The 18,895-nt window shown below is 42.1% G+C and overlaps 1 protein-coding gene across 1 annotated transcript in view; it reads right to left on the bottom strand.

Annotated features, from left to right (window-relative positions):
- The window catches only part of DPF3 (double PHD fingers 3), a 242,829-nt gene extending 227,500 nt beyond the window's left edge, over positions 1 to 15,329 (bottom strand). The window contains exon 1 of the mRNA XM_030559655.1: positions 15,270 to 15,329. The gene's annotated coding sequence lies outside the window, so the exon portion shown is untranslated. The remainder of the gene's footprint in view (positions 1 to 15,269) is intronic.
- Between the last annotated feature and the right edge of the window lie 3,566 nt (positions 15,330 to 18,895).

The following is an 18,895-nucleotide window of genomic DNA, read 5'->3' as shown; positions in this document are numbered from 1 at the left end:
TCTCTGTTCCCAACAGCAGAGGATCACTGTGGTGCCAGGTACCAGAACTGAGAGCAGGGTGACTGTCACTCCTGTGCTCTCCGTGTTCACCCTGTTAGTGTCCAGGCAGTGTGAAAGAGGGAGAAATAATAAAAAAAAAAAAACCTAGCACTTTTAATAATATGTGATCATGTAATCAAAGACCATCATAAAGCATATTCACAAGTGGACTGAATTAAGATTGCACAGGCAACCTTAACTCTGGCATTTCCTAACTTCTGAGTACTTGACTTTGCAACCTAAATGTTTTAACATTTTTCTTTTGTATGTAATATATACTGTACATACACACAAAGTCTTGTTTAATCTTTGAAATCAGGTTTGGTAACCTTGGGACTACCTTATCACTGCATCCAGAAGCATCAGTGGTTCTACTTCTAGAATAAAAAAACATTAAAAGGCAGTTGATACCTAGCAGAAAAGTCTTGAAAAACATTTAGAACTATTTCTACATCAACATCACTATTAGTTTTTCTTCCCACTCTGGTTTAATTCAATGGAGACATTTGCTTGAACAAGTCTTTCACTTTTAATTGTTCATCTGCTCCTGATGTTTTCTCCCCAGATGAAGTCATAATTCTGTTTGTGACATTTTAGTCATTTGTACTACAGTAATTTGGATTTGAGAGAGGATTAAGATGACACTTCACGTGAGAAATAAGCAACAAGGTCAGAGGAACACTTGAGCATAAAGTATTGTTTTCATGACCAAGTTCTTAGTCATGAAAAACACAGGGAGGAGGAGGACAGAAAACATTATATAATAGGTAGAATAGTTTATATATAAAAACAGTAGTTACAATTTTCCATGAACTATCAGATGATCTTTAAGGATAGGTCAACTGTAGATGCCTTGGTTCATGTGGGATTTATTATGTAGGATTTATTAAACATACATTATAACTGATGCAGAATATAGGAGGCATTTATTTGTCTGATAGGGGATTTCTTAAATTTCAAACAAGCCATCTTGCAGTATTTAAAACACTCTTCATAAGTGTGCAGCAAGTTTATACATCCCACTTAACAAAACCTAGTCAAAGGGATCAGTACTAGTCATGAAAATTAAAACAAGTCTGGAGTTTCTAGATCAAACCATTTTCCAGTTATGACATTCCATGTGTCAGGGAGTTTGGTTTTGGTTTGGCAAAGTTAGAGGATGGGTCAAAATCAAGTTTATAATGGAAGGCATATTTCAGCTTTAACTATGGTAAAGACTTAACTTATGGTAAAATTATATATCCTTAATATCAAGTGGAGCTAATATTTTTTTCAGACATCAAAAACATGTTCATACTCCCTTACTCCCCATCTCAAAAGGCAGGTGTTAAAAAAATATATACAATCAAAGCAATCAAGTTGCACAGAAATCCTTTAAACAGCCCAAATGTCTACAGACAAATATTCTTTACAATTAGCTGGTTTCTGCTTAAGCATTCGTAGTTCCAGGAATGGTCCTTGTATCGGGGTATAGAAACTGAACCAAGCTCTCAGTCATTGGTGTCAGGCATTAATGTAGCTGCTATTACTCACTTGGGAGTTTTGGAAATCTGGTAGGACATTATTGTTGTCACAGCCAATACAGAGCAAATTCCCACTCTTCCCCGCCACCCACCCACCCACCCATACACATTAACTCTAGTAACAGATGGATGGGGGGCAGAGTGGAATAGCTTGACAAAAAGCCAGCTGCAATATCTGATCCAGATCACTGTCAATGAGCAAAAAGATGTGAGTAAAACGTGTAAAGAATAGTCTTCTATAGGCAAGCAGGTGGTATAGTGGCTTGGAATGAAATGTGATACAAAGGCCAGAAAAGTGAAACCCTATAATTTGCCCAGCAACATCATGGAGAATGGGGACATTAAAAGGACACTATCAAGTTGTTATAGCCAAAAATAACACAGAGGGACTAATTCTGCCCTCAGTATAGCTCTATTTCAAATTTAGCCCAGAATCCTTTAAAAGTTGCATAGTCTGTTATATTTTCTTATTTCATTTGTGTTTCTTTTTAAATTCAGTGGGCTTGATTTATTTCTGCAGGAGTAGGAAAGTTCAATTTGCATCCCCACTCTTGGAGCATTATCATTGCTTCAGTCAAAGGAGACCCCTTTTGAGAATCAGAGCTTGATGCAAATCTTAATGAAGTCAACAGGAGTTGTCTTTTCAGTTCTTTCAGGCCCTTCATCAGTGTATCTCCCTGATGCCCTTGCCTCCCCCATCTCCGGCCAGCCTTGTCCCTTCGTAAGTGTTCTGCACAGGCTGGCAAAACGGGGAGGGAGGCCTTGTACTGCTGTGACTCCCTTCCATACACTAACCAGACTTTCTGACACTGGGGGCTGGGTTCCACCAACTGAGCAAAGTGGACTGAATTATTCTAAAAAACTGAAACAGGCAAATAATATTTATGGTAGATCATACACAAACAAATCTGCACACCAGCAAAATTTGATGTTTCTATTGAACCATGTGCACCCTACTTTGTTAATTTGTTTGAAATATGTGGATCTATGCTACAGCATTTAATTTCCAAGAGAAACACTTGAACGAATGAGTTTGACAATCTCATTCCAGTTCCCTGTAGACAAGCTTTCAGCAAAACAGAAACCACTATTCCCTTTGCTGTAATTTACATTCTTGGTGACTGTTTCAAGAGAGGCCCCGAGGTCTAAATAGGCATTGGTGATTGAACTGTCATCTCATCCTTAAAAGTGGCCTCTCTCATTCAGAGTTGAGACACATGGGAAGAAAGAATGTTTGAAGGAACTTGCGTGGCTTTATGCACTCTACACTGATGGAGATTCTATGTGATAAGAGCAATAAGAACCTGAACAGAATAGACATTGGGGCCAAAATCTGTGCACTCATTTACTTCAATGGGACTTCTTGGGTGAGTGAGAGGATAAAATTTGTCTTCAAGTGGGTACAGAAAGGGCTTCCATCTATGGCCTCTTCAGGTATATCTACACTACAGCTGGGAGCAGAGTGGATAAAATGGAGGAGAATTGAATTGTATTTAAATTGTACAACTGAATTGTATTAAATTGGATTTTTTAATTATTTAAATTATAAGAAGTTTTTCTTTAAAAATAAACTCAGATTTCATTTTAAACAAGTTTAATATAAAATATGGTAAGGCTTAAACTTATTATAATCTCTTAAACATTTAAATAAAATAAATATGCTGAATCAATGACCCTCTATCAAAAACCCAGTAAGGCTGCTTTCTATATAAAGAATCAGAGGAAAAAACATCTAATTTGTGAGGTCAAGTTTTACAAATATAGCACAATAGATCATGTACTGCATTAAGGACTTGTTTTGTTTAATAAAAATACATTTATTATGCTGTTTTGTGAGTTTAATTAAAATCCAGTTACCATCCTAATGCAGCTTGACATAAATCATGAGCAAAAATTATCTATTATCTACTAAATAAGCAAAATATCACACTAAAAATGTACAATTAATAAGAATCTGACCATATTAAGGGATATAATTGCTTAAATAGATGTATATGTTTATAGCATACCCTCCTAGGTAGCAAAAAGATGTACCAAATTTTGTGTAAAGGCTCTATTTAGTTGTAAGTCAACATGTTTTAATGGTTACAATCAATGAGAATGCACCTCTCTTTAGAAAATAAAAGAACAAATGGAAAAGTTGATTAAAGTCAATGATTTAAATCGATGCTTTCCACTTGATTTAAGTCATGATCCAGCCTGGGTAGACAGACTTGCACTGTGTGGCCAGTGTGGGATTTGTATATGCCATCACAAGCCAATTCCCTAAACAAATCTACCTAGAAGAAGAAGAAAAATTAATAAATCTAAAAAGTGAAACACAAACACTACTTCTAGCAGAGTGTTTTTACCCCAAAAGGGTGAAATGCCAGAGACTCCATGGAGTCCACTCTTGATCTTGATTTTATGCAAAAGGTGCTCAGATCTGCCTCCTCTGAGGCCAGGAGCTGAGCTTGATATTGTAATTTAACACGGGCTACATCTACCTGCCAAAAAATATCCAAAACCTGAGAGTGAGTCTTATAGCCTGGACTCTGGCCCAAGCAGGAACAGCTATACTTATTTTAGCCATGTTATGGAAGCCAAGGTCAATTGACCAGGGTTCTGAGACTCACTCGCAGATTTTGGGGATTGTGTCTGAGGCGGGAGGGGCGGGGGGAGGTTGTGCACTGTAGATGTACCCAGTGGTTAAATTACACCAAGCTCTGCTGCTGGTATCAGAGGAGGAAGTTTTAGCAGTTGTATGTGTAACAAATAGCCTAAGGATGTGTGATCATGTCTCCTAGTTGCTGGCCCCAAAGAGAATAAGAGCTTGCTACTTACAGTTGAAGGAGTTTAGCTCAAGAGATAAAGGCCTGTACTTTTCATGCAAAAGTGTGGGTTCTAGCTCTGCTGCTGACCTGTAGTGAATTATAAATATGCACAGCATGGTACAACAGAAATGCAGCTCTCCACTAATGCCTTGCTGAATGAATATGACTACAACTCTAAGCACTACCCAGGACACTGAGAGTTAAAAGGATGCTATCAGCTATGCTAGCCCCCAACTGCCATCTCCTTTAAAAGTCCTAGGCTACCGTGGACCCAGAGCAGGGCTTAATGAGCTGCTGTGAGCAAAATCAGCCCCACTCTGCTACACCTGCAATAGGTGTCAGGCTTGGAGGGAAGGGTTACCAAGGGGAGAGCCTGGCACAGATGGATGGTGGCTGGGTGGAAGTGCAGACTTCAAGCTCTCACATCACAAGAGAAGCCTGGCTGGGGTCAAGAATTACTGGAGAGACTGCTAGCTGCCAGAGCCACCCTCTGGGAAGAGAGGCTTCATGCCAGACAACTGTCAGTTTGCCTTCTTGTTGCTGGGACAGACTGCTGCAGGTGGGGCCCTCCCTGAGAGGGGTGATAACCAAATAAAAACCTTTGTCTTATACACTCACCCAAGCAGGGACACAGCAGTGACCACAAGCCCAGCAGTGATTCTATTGCAAAGAGATTTTTTGGGTTGGGGTTTGTCCTCTAAAAATTATTAGGAATAATTTGTACTCTCGTGCTCCTGTTTCAAGCTACATGCAGACCTCTCTTTCAAGTCTGGCTCATGTTGAAGCTTTCCTTCACAACCCAAAGGGCTAAAGCCTTAACTTTAACAGAGAGGAGAGAGAGAGAGACAAGACAGACAGACAGAGTTTAAATTTTTTGAACATAAAATACCAGCCTCCAGGAAAAACTGCCAACTCACCAAGCCACCATGCACTGGCCCAATTCAATCCCTGCTCTTGGAAGATCCATAGATTCAGGAGAGTTGTTTTTTTAAAACTGGTGGGATCCCTGATAACCCCACCCTGGTCTTAGAATGGGTAAAGATTTCAAAGACCTTCAATAGTTTACTTCAGTGCATGTGTTTAATTGCTTCTCTTATTGAAGAGCACACCATACTCATAGAATCCTAGGGTTAGAAGGAACTGCAAGGGTCATCTAGTCTAACCCCGTGCCAAGATGCAGGATTTGTTGTGTCCAACCATCCAGGACATGTTTAACATTACTTCTTAAACCAGCCCTGCATCCAGCTTAGCAGCACTTACATGTACTGGTACAGCCATGCTCCATAAAACCCATTTTTAATATAGAGAAAGGCATCCTCTCTACATGTAAAGCTGAACTACAATAACAAGTCAATAGTTATGATTGTAATGGTTATTTTATTTTAAAGCCCTCTTTTTAGTCAGATTACTTTGGTTGAACTTTTTTATACTTGGTGCCATGCCAAAATGGCAGTTGTGCACACAACTCTTAGTAACACTGATTCAGAAGCTTGGAGGTAACACAAGATGCTGTCCTGAGGACATCTCCACTATGGTCCAGACCAGAACTCTGGAACAGCTTAGAAATTGCCCAGAAAACAGCACTTCCAGATTTTAAACTAAACCCAGTCCATGCTGGAAGAGGACATGGAGTCTAATCAGTGATGCATGACTACTAATATAGTGCAAACATGATCAATAAGTCTAGAGTCTCAGTTCTTTAAAGGTAAGGAGCTTCCATGAATGAAAAAAAAAATCCAAAACTTATTTTTACTCAAAAATGTGTCTCTGAATGGGTTTTAGATTAAAAAACATCCTTGGGCAACTAATTTGTTGTGAAGCTTTAGATTTAGAATGGACAATATCTGATCTTAAGTGAAGAAATTTGGTTGTGAAATTAAGGAAATTTGCTTTCAAAGAGAAAATCAGCAGCAAACTTAACAGTGGAGTGGCTAGCTACTGCTGCATGATATAGGACCTTTAGGTACAGGGCATACGCTTCCCTTTTACCTGGAAAACAGTTATCTGATTAGTCTCATCTGCATGGGATTCCACATGACTTCACAGAAGAAAGAGCTAGCGTTCTCTTTTAGAACTACAGATCATCCTAGATAGCTTACAAGTGCCCCCCTGCACCATACTGAAAAGAGTTTGTCTTTTAACTCTAGGTGAGTAGTGACACTGTTCAAAAAGATACCCTCTAACCTGCTTGTCACCTGATCATTGGGCAAAACATTTTAAATTAATGGCATACCAAATGACAAGAGTGATATTTCAGATGTTTCTTCCCGCAGTTCACTTACCATAACAGAAGTCACAGAAAGTCTCAATTAAGTGCCAATAGCTGGGTCCCTGAAGGCACAGCTGCACAGAGGTTTCTGAAGGCCTGGGGCAAAATCTGAAACTGAGGCTGTGACACTGACAGACATGGGGCCAGCTCATGCCAAGACTCAGAACACTGAAAAATGCATAGCTAGAGCCAGTCTGGCTCACCTGTGTGTTAGTACTGTTAAAATAGGCATCAGTTATAAATAGTTACAAAAATGTGTTTAGACTTTAAGGCATGCAGCCATTACAAGCATTTCATCATCTCACTTATACCTGTATCCCATGTTATAAAGGTAATATTTAAGTGTTTGCTCTGTAATTGTAAATCAGACATGAGAGAAGCATTAACAAGTGTGAAATGCTAGTTTCCAACAGGAGGTATTCTCGAGCCCAACAAAAGAAGGCCCATCAACACCAGACGAACCATTGTGGAACATCAGAAGACAGAAGGTCTTGTGGATTGTGTCCCCTCCTCATGTCACCCCCCATGAAGAAGAGTTGTGCAACTGAATTCCTCCCAACAGCTGAATTTGCAGCTAGAAGCAGAAGGGGGCAAGGCAGAGAGAAATAAAAGCCCTAACAAGGAGGAAATGTATCTTTTTTTCTACGCGGGCTCTAAGGGGCAAGGATTACTAAGCATAAGCAAAAGATCCCCAGAGCTTGTCCTGCCTTAGACCTAAAGAACATATAGTGCTTGCTTATCAGAGAAGCTTCTATTAGATTGGAACTCATTTGTTTGTATATATGTTTACCTGCTTTAACCTTATAAATAACTTATTTCCTTTTCCTAGTTAATAAAATCTTTAGATAGTTTATTATAGGATTGGCTACAGTCATTGCCTTTGGTGTGAAATCTAAGGTGTAATTGACTTAATGTAAGTGACTGGTCCTTTGGTACTGGGAATAACCGAATAATGTTGTGATTTTTGGTATAAGGGACCATCTGTCAGAAAGACAAGCCTGCCTGGGTGGCAAGATAGACCAGAGTGCCCAAGGGGACTATCTGTGACTCCACATTAAGACTCTTCTAGTTCTTGAGGAGTTTACACTTGATAATTGGTTAGGAAATCTAAGTCTAGACCTCAGAGCTAATTTGGGGTCTTTGCCCTGCCTCTTAACACTCTGCCTGGAGGTTGTTACTCAGGCTCATGAGCCACTGTAGGACAGCTTAACAGAGGCTCTCTCTTTCCCCCTTTCCAGAAAAGTCACCCTGGAGATGAAAGAATTCAATAGCATTCTTTTAAAACTTAAAGCTGATTTATTATCACAAAAGAAATCACATCACGTTATCTTTATAAAAACAAAGGCAGCGTCAGATGAGTTATAATTCTGTCTCCTTGCAAGATCATACTCTATTGACAGCATCACTAAGGCCAATACATGCTGCTTACCCATTGTAGATTGGAGGCTTAAAAAAAAATAAGGAGTGGCAGCAACAGGGCTAATTTGCTAAAGGATCATTCCTCTTTGGAAACCAAACAGCATAATGACAAAAATCCTCAGAGCAATGCAATCTGTGGGAAAATATTCTGCAGTCCCTTTTAGCAAGTCTTGTTAACAACTTAATTAAAATCACTTTTCAAATAGTCACTCTCTCAGCTTGTTTAAAAAGGGGAGTTTCTTCAACAGAATCATCTTCCATCAAATCTATCGGGTAGCATTTTGATAGCTGAAACTTTTGAGATACTGTACTTGTCATCATTTATTGTCAGACTCCTAAGAAGTGAAGATATGCTGTTGATTTTTTCAGCATTTTAGATTTCCTTGTAATTTTGCATATAATCACATCTAAGGCAATGTAAAATACATCAACAGACCCAAAAGTAAATTATGAACAATGTCAGACCAAGTCACTTCATGATTTGTGCACACTTCTGGAAATGCTGTTGCTATGCCTCATGAAAATTCAGTTCCTGCTGTCCTCATTCTCCTCTATGAGCCATGCTACCCAGATGGACTATGTCTCTCCTGATGCACAGCCTACAGAGGAGAATGGGAGCATGAACTATCCAGACTGCAACTCCCATGAAGCATCCCAGCAGCATTTCACATTTTGGCTGAATTTTTTTTGTTTGTTTTCAGATTTCCACCAAAAGAAAAAATAAATCCTAAGTTTAAACAAACCTTTAAGCCAGGTCTACTCAGCATTTTATAGGATTGCTTTGATCCTGCATAGACGGATCCTTATCCCAGGCCAAGTGCCCGTGAATACAATGAGCCAGGCATAAGGGTTTGCTCACATGGATCCAAGTGCAGAATGAGGGTCTTAAACGGTCAGCTCTTCAGGTCAGGAACAGAGCAGCCATTTGTTTGAGACAGAGCATCTAGAGTGCTGTAGTACGTAAATAATAACATCCGTTTGTCATCTCAGTTTTGTTGAACCTCCTTGCTCTTGCATCATGGGAACTATTTTATATACCTCTGTCATACTCTAATATGAGCCTTTATCCCCAAATAAAATACTAATTTTCTTAGTTTCTCCTCATATGAAAGTTCTCCTTGCCCCCAACCACACACATGTACAGTATACTGCATCGATTCTCATGTGTCATTTTGACCAGAGGTAACAAAACCTTAATTCAGTATTCAAGGTGAGGATGCTGCACCAGTTGACACAATTGCATTATACCTTCCCCCTCTCCTTTATCTTGTTCTGTGTCCTTTATAAAATCAGATGTGTTTTATAGAGAAAGTGAGTACATGGCTATTAGTCAATTTACACTCAGTTGTTACCTAGGAAGAAAAATCAATTACATCTTGTCAGGTAATTAATCCAGTTTATACCCCATGGTCTGGTAGCCTCTGGAAGCTCTTAGCCATTTCATACAGCATACTCTATCTGTCATCCTTCCTGATCCCCCACAAGGTCATAGCACAGAGTATGCCATTTAGATCCTACAGTCATTTACCTTAGCAGTTCTTTCCTGGGAACCTGGATAGATTTCCAGTTCCTAATTAGAAAGTACTTTCTTGTGAGGAATGATAACTCAACCCACTCTAAGTCATTTTTAATAGCTCTTTCTTACTCCTTTAATTTCCATCCAATTAAGTCCAAAGCCAAAGATTTTTGGAACCTATATACCAGAAGTTATGTTGCTACCAGTATTCTGAATATGAAAGACTGGAACTGTCTCTCAGCTCCATAACATAGGTATCCAGTTTCAGTATCTTTTCTATTCCTGAAGACCTTCTCATCACACTTTACTAAGAATAGAGGCAATATATACATTCTTTGTAGAGGTTTATTAGTTTAGAAGTTTGGTTCATTTATTAGTTCCTTCCAAACCAGTTTACTGCTTCTAAACAGGTCTGTGGCTTGGTCTACACTGTATGCTTACTTACGTATCACTATATGATCAATCTTAACCCCCTATGTAGACAACGTTATGTTGGTGGGAGAGCTTCTCCCGCCAACATAGCTTCCACTTCTTGCAGAGGTGGACTTATTAAGCCAATGGGAGAGCTCTCTCCCGTCAGCTTAAAGCATCTTCACCAGACGTGCTACAGAGGCACAGCTGTGCCAATATAAATTTGTAGTGTAGACCCAGAGGCGGATTTACAGTAAAACACTGGTTGCCTTGGCACTGGGCCCCCCAATGACAGGGCAGCTGCAGGGGCAAGAAGCTTGGTCCTGCTGGGTTCTGGGCTCCTGCTGCAGGCTCTGCACCCACCGGTAGCCAAGCTCCCCATTCTCCCCACTCTTCCCCGCCTCCTCCCCCATTGCTGCCCCCGGTTGCTGAACAGCTGTTTGCCAGTGCTCAGGTCACTCCCTGGGGAAGTGGTAGGAGCGGGGCCGCAGTGCCCTCGGGGGAGGAGGCAGAGGCGGGGCCTTGGGGAAGGGGTGGAGTCAGGGCAGGGTTGTAGCAAAGGCAGGGCCACTGCACTCCCCCCTACACATACCCCCTCAGGCTCCTGTCTGGGCAGGGGGCTGGGAGCACCCCCAGGTACTCCAGCCCACACTCCCAGCCCTGACTCCTGCACCCCGCCCATGACCACCAAATGGGAGTTCCTGCACCCTCGCACCAAATGGGAGCGCCCCAGGTAAGCGCTTCCCACCCCAACCTCCTGCCCCAACCTTGAGCTCCCTCCTGCATCCTAACTCCTGGCCAGACCCTGCACCCCAACCCCCAGCCTGCTTGTTCACCTCCAACTCCCTTCTTGACCCTGCACCCCCAGCCCTGAATCCTGCAACCCCCTCACACACTCCAGCCCTAACTCCTGCACCCCCTTACACACCCCCAGTTACCTGCCCTCCATGACTCCTGCACCCCCCTAACACACTTCCAGCCGACTCCTGCATCCCTCTCACACACCTCAAGCCCTAACCACCCTGACTCCTGCACCCCCCACATCCCCACCTGCACCCCCTCGCACCAAATGAGAGCTGCCCCAGATAAGTGCTCCACACCCCAACCCCCTGCTCCAGCCCCTAAGCCCCCTCCCGCACCCCAACTCCCAGCCTGCTCCTGCACTTTAACTTCCTCCCAGACCCTGCACCCTCAGCCCTGAGTTCCGTCCCGCACCATAAGTCCTGGCAGGACCCCACACCCCTATGTTTTATTACTTTTTTAATAAAGCGCTCTTATCCAAAGCACTTTACAATAGTTAGCTAATGGTACAAACAACATTTGGAAAGATCATTAAGTGGTCGACACTCAGCGATTTTCAAGTGGTCTGTGGAAAAAATAAGTTAGACTACAAAAACAAATCAAGGTACCTCACTTTATTTTCATTTACTTCCTATTACTTATAGGAGGAGGATGAAGGAAAAAAGAATGAAAAATGGAGGCGGTGGGGAGGTAAAGAGAGAAAGTTCTTTTTCTTGGCTGGGTCCCAAGAAGAGGCTCCAAAATGAAGCTGAGCACAGAGCCCCACTAACTCTAAATCCACCACTGTGTAAGCCTGCCCTGAGTCTCTCCCCCCTACACCCTGATTATTTCACAGCTTTTGATAAGCAAGAGGGAGCTGGGCAGGGCACATCTCATGTACAATTTTTAAGTAAGTTTTACAGTTTCATAGACACAGGACCCAACCTTGCAATCTCATCCTCATGGACAGACTCTGGCCCCTGGAGCCTGACACTGTTTGTTTTAATTCCCTGTCACATTCTCCCACACCCCAACAAATAAGCCAAACTACCCACATGTAGCCTCTTCATATGAGGATACAGTCTATAAAGAACCACCTACTTTCCCACGTTAACCCTCCCGGCTCTGACCCCTTTTCCTTCAGCATGTATTCCTGAAAGGTCTCAAACGAAAAAACACTCTAGGAATTTTAAGTGACCTGGAAAGATCTCACAACTAGCCTTTTTTGTCCTAGCAGGAGAAAATTTGAGAGTTGTGTTGTATTAATTATATGGAATAAATGAGCTAAAGGTGTTAACATAACCCAGTCACTGTCCAACATCAAACTGTTAGAAACAAAGACTGGGGATTGGCGTTACAGAGACCTCAGCCTGCTTAGCACCATGACAAATACACCATTAAACATCATTTAACCTTTTCTGAAAGATACAGAGAAGAATGAAAAACAGCCTAAGCATTCAAAATTTAAAGTGTTAAATAGGGCTTGATTTTAAACAGCAGCCCTTGTTCCCTTTCTCTTTAGCTGGCAGACAGTTTTTAGAAGGAAAAACTCCCTGTTTGACAGTCTCCAAGATTGCATTAAAGATGGTAATAACAGTCCTTTGAGGAAAAGAGAAGTTTAGTTGAAATGGGCTGGAGTCATTGCTGCTGCTAAAGTCCAATCTTAGAAGGAAAAGCCCCTTATTTAACGTCCTTTTAGTATCAAAGATGGTAATAACTGTTCATCCATGGTGGTGTTGGGATTTAGCTGGGACCAGCAGGGTGGTGATGTCATCTGGGTCCCTCTCTCTGGTCAGGACATCCCTCAGTACTAGGACAAAGAAGAGGGAGTCCCAGGAGACAGTGTGGGTGACCAGCCATGGTGAAGCTCACTCCAGTAGTCTCCATCTATTCTTTCACTCTGTTCTTTCCCCCACAAAAAATATTTATTTTAAGGAACCAAAAAGGGGGGTGATGGGTGGAATAGCCCATCCTCTCATTATTTGTTCAACAATTAGGCCCAATATCAGCTCATTAACTTCTGGCTCCACATTTCTTGCTTTTAGCAAGTACAATCTCAACAACCTTCCTTGAATTGTATCAATTTGGTCTTTTTGTTAGACTATCTAGTTATTCTGTCTTCCATATCAGACCTTTTCCCCATCAACATTTGTTATTATAGAACTTTTATCATAGTTTTTTACAGTTGAACTCGTAATTTGGGTAAATGTGTAAGTCCAGTTGTCACAACAGTGGCCTGCATACTTCATAAAATCTTGCACCTCCCTTTTTCTTCAGACACAGAGCACTTGGATACAGGCGATTCAACAACAAATCTCCAGCCAACAGAAGGGAGGCTGTCCTGTGTCCAACGTTAGATATTGTTATGGCAGGAGTAACTAGATATCACTCTTCCACACAATCTTACAAATTTGTTTTCTTCACATGCGAACGGGGTACAGGGTTTGAAGAAACGCTATATTATTGTCAGTTTTGTCACAGTTTCTTTGGGGAAGAGCCTGTTACAAATAGCAACAGAGTTTATACTCTGTGTTAATATCTCTAGAATTAGAGTTAATTCTTGATACACGATTGTTTACTGGAATCAAGCACTGGTTTGGGGCTAAGAGTCCTGAAAGAGGGATTTTGCAACCCTCTCTATTCAAGAATGTTGTGTATATTGTAAATAAACAAGTTGCCTAAGAAGATACCAGACTTTGTGCCATTGATTTCCACTCCAACAGGAAATCAACCTCCAAGGCCATGCCCTCTGCTACTGCTCAGTAGAGGAGAAATATTTTCCAGCTGCATGAAGATTCAACTTCACACCTGAGGGAAACTAATAAGGACCTAAAGTAGCTGACAATAGTTTTTATCTAGGTCAAAAGTTTCCTCTGGGATACTGGCCAGTTCTTTCCACTTTTCATCAGGCCTTTCATGAATATGTTGCAGGATAACTTCCTGCAATCACTGCATTAAGAATTTGTAAACTGATACAACGATTCAGCAGAAAGGGGAGCAAGAAAAAAAAAAACCAGTGGCAGCCAGCAAAGTCTTGTCCTCAAGGGATATTATTTTATAACAAGATACCAACCATCTGCAGATCATGGCACACTTTTTTGTGGTGAGGGTGTTTCCTCATAACCTCTCCATGAGCACAATCATCCCTGTATTTCACTCTGTATTGGCTCCCCATTGAATACAGAATCCAACTCAAATTCTCTGTCCTGACATTCTTGGCTCTCCATGGGATCACCTCTGCTTCCATGACCTTCCACAACAGCTTCCTTCCACCAGAGCAATGACACTATCAATCAACAGGGCAGGTTTGGGAAGAGACAGAATTTTTACTGGAGTTGGACTAAGACTATGGAACAAGATACAAGAATGACCATTGACTTTAGCATCTTTAGAACTAAATGCAAGCCATTTCAAAGCACCTAAGTCACTTTGGAAACTAAGGGTATGGCTGCTTCACTAGCAATGTTAAAGCACTGCCATGGCTTTGTAGTGGCTGTGTAGTAAAAAAAAACAAACCTCCACGAGGGGAGTGGCTTTCAGCACTGGTGCACTGTCTACACTGCCACTTTACAGTGCTGAAACTTGCAGTGATCGGGGGGGGCAGGGTTCACACCCCTTAGCGAGAAAGTTGCAGCACTTTAAAGTGGTAGTGTAGACAGGGCCCTAGTCCCATTTTCAGACATGACTACGACACTTAAGAATCTAAGTCCCATGACTTTCAATGGCTTCTAAATGCCAATGTTACTTTTCAAAATGGTACGTAAGTGTTTTTGAAAGTTTTACCCTAAACTAAAGTTTTTACTACTTTTTACTCCTGCTAGCTCTGCAGAATCAACCAATGAGCTTGATTCCATTTCTCCTTATGCATCCTCAGCAGAACTGAGTATTAAGCCCAGATCAGTTACACCTGACTAATCTCACACACAATAGGACTGCAAAGGGGAAGCAGAGGGCAAAGTTTTACTTATAGACCATCTCTCGCTGCTTACAATGAATGACAAGGAAAGAAGCTGGATTGACTGAGTCCAATTTGAATTGTGAATAAATAAGGCTAGTAGATTATATATAGATTTTACACAAACACACACACACAGATTGTAGGGCTGGAAGGGATCTCGAGAGGTCATCGAGTCCAGTCCCCGGCCCTCATGGCAGGACCAAATAGATAGACATTTATCTAACCTACTCTTAAATATCTCTATATATATATACATACACATATACATATACATACACATACATACACACATATACATACACATACATACACACACACACATACTATACTATACACATACACACACATTATTGAACACATATGATATGAAAAATATTGAGAGTCAATAAGTATAGAACCCACAATGCTCTATCAAGGAATCACTTCTCAGAGTGGAGCAGCATTGTAATGTTGCATTAACACAGCAGCATTGCATACACCAGGACTTATTTTACAAACTGTTATAACATGTAAAAGACTTTGCTGTGAAAGTTCATTTTACTTGTGATCTTTTTGGTGTATTTGGGGACCTCCTTCCTTCAGTGGAGATGTTGATATCGCAGGACACAGAGCAGGCTTCGTCTAACACCTTCAGTAGAACTTCTCTAAGCATCCTCAGCATCCTCTTGGACTTAAATACAAATAAATACACATTAAAATAAAAGATTAAATTGATTACAGTATTATAAAATTGCAATACGGGCACAAAGCAGGTTACAATACTCCAAAAGGAACACGCTGCAGACCTTGCAGTGTTTTTGTAAGTGCACTACTGCCCTCCAGTGGATGGAATCAGATCTGTTCCAGTGTTTATAGACTCTCCTGCATGTCTACGGAAGCTGCACCTCTAACTTGACAGGCTGAAGCCTATGTACTGGAAGTACAAGTTCTTAGATGCCACACGAATGCAACAAGTGGATGGTCATGATTGTTAGCACATGCTGTTATGATCCAGCTATTGATGTTTTGTGGCAATTTCTTGCTAATGCAAGAGGATATAAACCAGAATTCAATAATTAGGGCCCTGCCAAATTCAAGTCCATAAAAAAGGTGTCACAGACTGCGAAATCTGGTTTCTCCTGCCCTCCCCACCACCTAAAATCTGGTCTTTGTGTGCTTTTACCCTATAAAGATTTCACAGGAGACAAACGTTTCTCAAATTGGGGGTACTAACACAAGAGGGTGTTGCAGGGGTGGGTGGGTCGCAAGGTTATTTTAGGGGGTTGCAGTAATGCCACCCTTATTTACGCACTGGCTTCAGAGCTGGGCAGCTGGAGAGCGGTGGCTGTTGGCTGGGCGCTCAGCTCTGAAGGCAGCGCCATGCCAGCACCAGAGCAGAAGTAAGGGTAGCAATATCATACCGTGCCACCCATGGGCGGTGGTATAATAGAGCAGTGGAGGCTAAATCTCCCCAGTGCTGCTGCCAGACAGCCGGTTGAGGGGTTCTGGGGGGAAGTTTTCGATTTATTATGCCCCATGCAGGTTCCAGGGCAGCTGAGGAGACGGTAAGTGCTACCACCTCCTCAGCAGCCCAGGAACCCGCATGGGGCATAGCAAAAGCTTCTTCCAGAGAAAAGAGATGCACATTTTTCTCCAGGTGGCTTGGGGTCTGCTGAGGGGAGACATGGTGTGGCTGCAGCTGGCCCGGGACTCTGGGAAGGGGAGCTTGAAGCTGCAGCTGGCTGGGGGCTCCTCTGGGCGGCTGGGGGCATGTCTCAGGGCTCCGGCCAACTTGGCGATCCTCCAGCCAAGTAGGGGAGATTTGGAGTTCCGGATGAAGGGGCAGGGGGACGGGCAGAAGGGGTGGAGCTGGGGCTAGCCGCCCCAAAGGGGGGCTCCATCCACTGCCCAAGATGTCACCCTTATTTCTGAGCTGCTGCCTTCAGAGCTGGGCTGCTGGAGAGTGGTGGCAGCTGACTGAGGGTCCAGTTCTGCAGGCAGCAGCACAGAAGTAAGGGTGGCAATACCATACCATGTCATCCTTACTTCTGTGCTGCTGCTGGCGGTGGTGGTGGAGCTGCCTTCAGTGCTGGGCTCCTGGCCAGCAGCCACCACTCTCCAGCAGCTCTGAAGGCAGTGTTGCAACCTGTAGCAGCACAAAAGTAAAGGTAGCAGTACTCAACCCATCCGACAATAACCTACTCACACACACAACTCCTTTTTGGATCAGGACTCCTACAATTACAACATCATGAAATTTCAGATTTAAATAGCTGAAATCATGAAAATTATGAATTTAAAAATCCTATTACCATGAAATTGACCAAAATGGATGGTGAATTTGGTAGGGCCCTATCAATAACACAGTGCTGCCTTATGGGACTGCAAATAAATAGATCAGCATGTTCCCAGAGGAACTGAAATAAAAATCTTATTAACAACTTTAATATTTGTTTTAATATTAAACAGCCAATAACACGATTACCACAACAAAACTGCAGCCCAAAGACAAGAATTCAAGTAATTTAAACATACTGGGCCAAATCCATCCCAGATGTAACCCTACTGAAGTCAATGCAGTTACATCTGGGATGACTTTGGCCCACTGGATCAACTCCTGCTCTTACTTACACCCATGCAACCCCTTTTAAGTTTTGGGTGCAATGGATGCCCAAAATATACCCCAATAATGTGCTCCAATACAAACGCGCGCACACACACACACACACACACACACACACACACACAGAGGTAAATCCATCCTGAATCTGTGTCACTCCATTGGTTACACAAGTTTAAACAAACCTTTTTTAATCCAGCTCTACTCAGCACTTCATCTGGTCCATGGAATCACAAGTGGAAAAAACAGACAGAAAAAAATGAATAATACATGGCCCATTAGACCTAAGTATTTTTCAGGCAATGCACCTCTCCTTCAGATAGTTACTTTATTTAGAACATTGTTCACCGAGACGTACACAGCTCATTTTCATGAGGATCCCCAGGATACAGAAGTAAGACTGACTTACATCAACAGGCTCTGGTGCCATACAAACAATATCACACAGGAGTCAAAACAGTGACACTATTGGGCCATCATCACTTCAGGTGGTTTCACACTGGTGAGGCTTTTAATATGAACTGGCCTCTTCTCCCACTCACGCTAATGAAAGTCAGGATTAACTTGTTGAAGTTAATGGAGCTCTCTGGTCTAAAACTACTCCAAGAGGAGAATCAGGCCCACAGAATCAAAAACAGCTTAAAAAAACAAAAAAAAAAAGGTAATATTGGTCCTATTTAAAAAAAAAAAAAATTGGCAGCCTATCACAGCCACTTGGGAATTTTCCAACCATCTGCATTCCCATAGGCCTTGCTCTGAGTCACTTTTAGTGCTAGGTACTTAAAAGTTAAAGCACAAGTCACTGAACCAAGAGTTTAATCCTGGAAGAACAGCCCCTTAGAACTGCTGTCCATGCCACACGCGCCTCCCAAGCAGCACATTTTCCCTTGTTTAACAAGCCTGTGAAGGCTAAGCAAGAAAAAGAGGGTCAGAATGTTCAACAGAACAAGTAAATGGATTTCCTGGTTTCCCCAACATTTGAGTTTTCTGAATTAAACTTTTGGGAATGGCAAAAATCTAGTTTGGGCATTTTGCAAGGGGGACCCTAACTCAGCATTTCCCAGTTTTCTTAAGTGTGGGATTTGTGTTTTATTGAAACCTTGACAATATTTCGGAGAGGCCCAGGTGGAGACCTTATCTGACCATTTCCTGTTTTCTAACATTCAGTTTGGGACTGGATAAAGAGGGGAAGGCAAAAAAAACAGTTGTTCAGAAACAAACTACTACAGGTTAAGAAAGGTTTTTTTGTTTTTCTTTGTTTGTTTTAAGCAAGAGGCTATATGAAGAAGCCACCAGTTACATTTACTTCCTCCTGTTGTTCTTCTGCTGCTACCTTAGCATCCTGCTGACTGACTGCTGTCCTTGACTCTTCCTGACACCTTACCCACCTGAGGATTGCCTCTCGTTGACCACCTCCCTGCCAGTGCCCTAGCTTTCAACTGTCTGTTTCCTACTAGTGGCCTCTCACTGACTTGTCCCTCCGTTGCTCACCTTCTAATAACCCTGTGTTGTCCAACCACCTCGAACCAAGTACTGAAAGGGTTATTTCAAAATTTCAAAGAGCCACA

The sequence above is a fragment of the Gopherus evgoodei genome, chromosome 4 (genome assembly GCF_007399415.2).
Source record: "Gopherus evgoodei ecotype Sinaloan lineage chromosome 4, rGopEvg1_v1.p, whole genome shotgun sequence".
Classification (NCBI taxonomy): domain Eukaryota; kingdom Metazoa; phylum Chordata; order Testudines; family Testudinidae; genus Gopherus; species Gopherus evgoodei.
Note: the sequence above shows the minus strand (reverse complement) of the source record. Positions and strands in the feature narration are given on the sequence as shown.